Here is a 6,000-nt window from a genome sequence, read left to right on the forward strand (position 1 = left end):
AATTAATGTGAAGCAATGAACACTGGAGCTTATTGCTCTGGAGTTTCTTGCTCCCAAGTGTGCTGTTTGAATGTGAGCCTGGGACCACAGCATATTGAGCTGGATTGGAATAGCCCTGGCTGACAGGGATCCCCAGGGGTCAACCTGCTAGCTCATGGCTGTTCCCCGCTGGTTCAACATGCTGTGGAGGGGCTGGCTGGGGGTGTTTCAGTGTGGGGCTAGCTGGCCAGTGGCCCCTGCACTGAAACACCGTCATGCCCCAGCCAGCTGGGGCATAGTCTACATATGTGGTTCGGTGGAGTAAAACAATCTGCTTCAGGACAGTACTTGTATTTAAAAGTACTATCGTGCTGCAGAGTTAATTAGTTTATTTATGCCAGCCTAATAGGTTGCACATGTAGACACACAACATTTACTGTGTAGCTAATTAGTCTACTCAGCAGTATATGTGTCATGTAGATGCGTCCAGTACTGTAAACTTATTCTTGGTAAAATTCCCAGTTGAAAGCTTTAAAATGTACCCCACATCTGATGGGACAAATCCTTTATTAATGCAAGTTTGTTCATGATACAGCACAGTAACAATCCTTTTTCCATTGTTAATTCAAGTCTTCATTAAAATATTACATATTAAATAGCTGAAGTTGTTGAAGATGCCTTCCAAACCTCTGGGTTATAGTGACAAAATACCCCCAAATTTTCTATTTTTTCAATTGGATTTAAAAATACCAAGAAAATGTAATACACTGTTTGTTTTGCAATTTATGTGCAATATGCCCTGATTGTTTCAGATTCAATATAGGTACACTGGCCACAGAAAAAATACAGCTTTAGATTATAAACACTGCTGTCTGAAGAATATCGAGCAGCATTGTATTGAACGTTTATTTATGCTTTTATCAAACTACTGGAATTATCAAGTTTTGGGGGTTATTTTGATGAATTATAAGTACACATAAAACTGCAACTCTGGATTCTTTATTTTTTATGGATCATTTACTTGTGCTTATTTGCAGTTGACAAGTTTTTGTAGATTTCATAGACATTAGGGCTGAAAGGGACCTTGGGAGATCATCGAGTCCAGCCCCCTGCCCAAAGGGCAGGAAGTCAGCTGGGGTCATAGGATCCCAATCTTTTTGCAAGATAAGCATCCAATTTACTCTTGAAGGCGTTCAATGTAGGTGCTTGAACCACCTCTACTGGCAGACTGTTCCAGACTTTGGGGGCTCGGACAGTAAAGAAATTCTTCCTTATGTCCAGCCTGAAACGGTCTTGCAGGAGTTTGTAACTATTCGAACTCGTCATCCCTTGGGGCACTCTGGTGAAGAAATGTTCCCCCAGATCCTGGTGGTCACCCTTGATAAATTTATAGGTGGCCATCAGATTAGCCCTGAGCCTACGCTTTTCCAGGCTAAAGAGTCCCATGTCTCTCAGCCTGTCATCGTAAGATCTGTTTTCCTGACCTCTGATCATGCGCGTGGCTCTCCTACTCTCTTAAGCTTCTCCACATCCTTTTTGAATTGTGGAGCCCAAAACTGGATGCAGTACTCCAGCTGCGGCCTCACCAAGGCCAAGTACAAGGGGAGAATGACGTCCCGGGATTTGATCGAGAAGCATCTATGGATGCAAGCCAGCGTTTTGGTCGCTTTACTAGCCGCAGCATCGCATTGCATTTTGGTCGCTTTACTAGCTGCAGCATCGCATTGCATTTTGGTCGCTTTACTAGCCGCAGCATCGCATTGCTGTAAATGATTATATTCCATTTTCCAGTTGACTTTTTTCTGTTGTTGTAAATGATTATATTCCATTTCATACCTTAAGAAGAGTGGAAGTGCTGCCTGGTAACATGTCTCAATCGCACTGCACCATACATTAAGTTACAGCCTGCTTTGGAGAGAACCATCTTTCTCAGGAAGCTAAGAAATGGCAGAGAAGAAGGAACAAGCACAAGATCCTCGCTAACAGTTGTGCCCCTGCCCAAGGCACCACTTGTCATATCTGTGGAAAAGGTTGCAGAGCAAGGATTGGACTCCCCAACTACCTTAAAACTCGCCAGTAGCTCCCACTTCCCCCCCGACAGTCATTATCCTTGTATTGAGGGATAGCTGCTGATGATTATTCAATTCATTATTATTATTATTTACATTTTTTGCTTAAAGGGAAAAATAATATACTTAAAATTACATTTTAGTTATTATATACTTTATTGTTGAATACATTCCCATGTATTCATGTTGAAACTTATTATAAATGGTTCTTAATTTTTTTCAAAAAGATAATTGTCTTATAAAACTCACACCCCACTTCTGTGTGTTATTTGTTTCTTTTTTTTCCCTTCAGTTATTTTAAATTATTAAAATATAGACACTTTTAAAAAATCATTCTATTCTTAGTCAGGGAACTCATGCCTCATAAATACACATATTGGAACAAACTAATTGTAGTTACAAGGATATATTATCACTTTAAATTAAATCTCAAAAGATTGTTGCACTAAAGTAATTTTTCTTTCTCTAAGAGGATAATGATATAATAGGTTAAAGCCAGTTGGATGTTATATCCCAAAGCAAGGAGTGCAACTTGGATAAAACGTTATGCAACCTGAATGTATGGACCTAAACAAAAAATCTACTCTGAATAGAAAGGACCAGTTGAAATTTTCAATACTGTGTGTTTCTGTCCCTGTTTTTCTCTCCTTATTTATCCCCCGAGGCGGGCATGGCAAGAGAGACCTAACTGTAGGTGTATACTACACACAACCAAACCAGGGGGAGAAACTTGATCTGGAGTTCATCTGAGAATTGATTGAGGCTGCACGTGTACATGAAATGGTTGTCATGGGCAATTTTAATTATCTAGACATCTCCTGGGACGAACACTCAGCCAAGTTGCATCAGTCGTGATCCTTCCTGACCTGTGTCAAGGAGCTCTGGGCAACAGTGACCATGAAACCATCAAGTTCACTGTCTGATGTAAGGCAGAGAAATCAGATAGCAGGGTTGAAGTCTTGGACTTCAAAAATGCAAATTTCAACAAGCTTAGATCACTAGTAGGGCAAGGGCTGTGGGACCAGGGACCAAAGGCAAAAGGTCTGCATGAAGAGCAGTTGTTCCTTAAGGACACAATTCTTGAAGCATAAAGGAAGTCCATTCCCATGTGGGAAAAAGGTAACAGAAGGCCTGGGAAGCACTTTTTGCTAAACAGGGAAATCACAGTCCTCTTAAGAAAGAAGAAAGAGACTTATAAACAATGGAGGCTCAGGGTGGGCCCCAAGGAGGACTATTCCATAGCAGCCCGCATTTGCAGGAAACAGATAAGACAAGCTAAAGTGGTGACCAAACTTAGATTAGCAACAGGAATCAAGGACAACAAGAAGGTTTTTTTTAGGTACATAGGGAACAGGAGGAAAACAAATGGGAGTTTGGAGCCATTGTTCAACAACTCAGTAGACCTGGTTACTGGCACCCAGAAGAAAGCTGAACTTCTGAATGACTACTTTGCCTTGGTCTTTCACCAGATGGGATAAACTACACCTGAGAATACCAAACGACCTGGCTGACATCATTGCACAACCAATGGCAAAACTATTTGAGAACTCATGGCTCTTGGCAGAGACCCCAGAGGACTAGAAGAGGGCCAATGTAGTTTCTATCTTCAATAAAGGAAAGAGAGAGCACCCAGGGAATTACAGACCAATCAGTCTGACCTCAATCCCTGGAAAAATCCAGGAAAAAAAAAATCACAGAATCTATCAGTGATAGGCTAACAGAAGACAGTATTCTAAATGACAGCCAATATGGCTTCATTGTGGGCAGGTCATGCCTGAATACTCACCTCTGAATAAGGGAGATGAGATTGATGTCATATATTTGGATTTCTTTAAAAGCCTTTGACTGGGTCTCCCGCAATGTCTTTATGGTTAAATTGGGAAATTGTGGCCTCAACAACTGAATGGTCCAGTGGCTAGGAAACTAGTTCTGAGGTTGTACGTAGAGAATGTGATAGACGAAACTGAGTCGACATGGCAAAAGGTGACCAGTGGTGTCCCTCAGTACTCAGACCAGTGCTTGTCAACATATTTGTCAGTGATTTAGACATAGCAAAGTTCATGGACAACACTAACTTATGGGCAGTCACACTGGAGGACAGGCTGAGGATACAGGCTGACCTGGACAGACTTGTAAGGTGGGCAGATCAAAACCTGATAATGTTTAACACTGAGAAATGTATAGTGCTCCACCTGAGGAGAAATAATCTGCAACGTACTTACAGGCTCAGCGGCGCTACACTAGCTAGGACCACAACTGAAAGAGACCTAGGGGTCATGATTGACCACAGAATAAACATGAGCTACCAGTGCAATGCTATAGCCAGCAGAGTGAACAATACACCAGCATGCATCAACTGATGCATCTCAATCAAAACTAAGGAAGCTATTCTACCACTCTACTCAGCACTGGTGAGGTTGCAGCTGGAGTACTGCGTCCAGTTCTGGGCACCACACTTCAAGAAGGATGTAGAAAACCATGAAAGAGTCCAAAGGAGGGTCACAGGGATTATTAGAGGTTTGGAGAACAGGCCATATGAGGAGAGGCTGAAGGACATGGGACTGTTCAGCCTGGAAAAGAGAAGACTTAGGGGGAACTTGGTGGCAACCTATAAGTATATAAGGGGTGAACATCAGGGGCTGGGAATCATCTGTTCACCAAGGCACCTCAGGGGAAAACAAGGAATAATGGACATAAACTGCTAGAAAATCACTTCAGATTGGATATAAGGAAAAACTTGTTTACAGTTGGAGTGTTCAGAGTCTGGAACAGACTCCCCCAGAGGTGATACAGTCACCTACCCTGGAGATCTTCAAAAGACAACTGAACACACAATTTGCTGGGGTCATTCCCCAGCAGTCTTTCCTGGCTAAGACCAGGAAGTCTGGACCTGATGATCTTGTGAGGTCCCTTCCAGCCCCTAACTTTTATGAATCTGTTAATCTAATAGGAAATAATAGGAAAAAACCTTGCCCAGATGTCTCAGCAGCTCTGCCTTTTCTTACCAGTTATTGCTGTTCTCCAACTAAAGCCTAACATTCCATTCTCCTTTAATGCTTCTTGTTCTATCTTCATCTTTGATCATATTGTAAGTCAATCCAGTTATTTTCCATGGGCAGCTGAAAGATTAAAGTGAAGGAGATAGCCTTTGCTATTTTTTATGAGCTTCCTAAATGAAAAAGTGAAACCTTAATCTTTAATGACATGAAAGTAATGAAGATTATTTTGACTCAAGAACAGACACAAAGGAAAGCAAATGTTTAAACCTGGAAGACCCTAACAGATTTTTGTGGTGACTAATAGTACACCATTAACAAAGGGAATATGGACCACAAAGATGAGTGGTTTTCATATCATAGGTGACAGCCTCATAAAGTGCCACTCCAGTGTAATGCTATATTAAAAGGAACTTCTGTTGATCATGTTAGGACAACAAGTTTGTTTCTTTTTACTTAGCATGAACAGCAATATGAAAGTTAGCCTCTGAAATTAAAAATGGTCTCAACTTGGCCTCGTATTCTGTGTCCAGAAGCAACTGCAGGCTGATTTCAGAGTACTTAGATGTCCAAGTGCTCTATCTGAAGGCCCAATCATCCACTTACACATTCAAGTGCCATAAAATGCATCTGAAATTACTTGAGAGTACAAAATCAGAGGTTGCTTCTGAAAATCAGGCCCTGAAATTAAATTTTTATAATTTAGTTGTCAAGTTAAGCATGTACATTTTACATTATACTGGTGATGGAATAAATCTCTTATTAAAGGGGAAAAGTCTCCTGAAAGTATCTTTAAGATCTAACATAACATTACACGTTTCTTTCTTTTCTTTTCTTTGGGGGTATGGCACATGCCAACTCTCCAGATTTGTTGGAAAGCTTGAGGTTTACTGAAATAACATTAATCCTATTCACAACAAGACCCAACTTTACAAGGTATTAATTTCTCCCCCAGC

The sequence above is a fragment of the Crocodylus siamensis genome, chromosome 2 (genome assembly GCF_052110815.1).
Source record: "Crocodylus siamensis isolate JL-2025a chromosome 2, ASM5211081v1, whole genome shotgun sequence".
In the NCBI taxonomy this organism is placed as follows: Eukaryota; Metazoa; Chordata; order Crocodylia; family Crocodylidae; genus Crocodylus; species Crocodylus siamensis.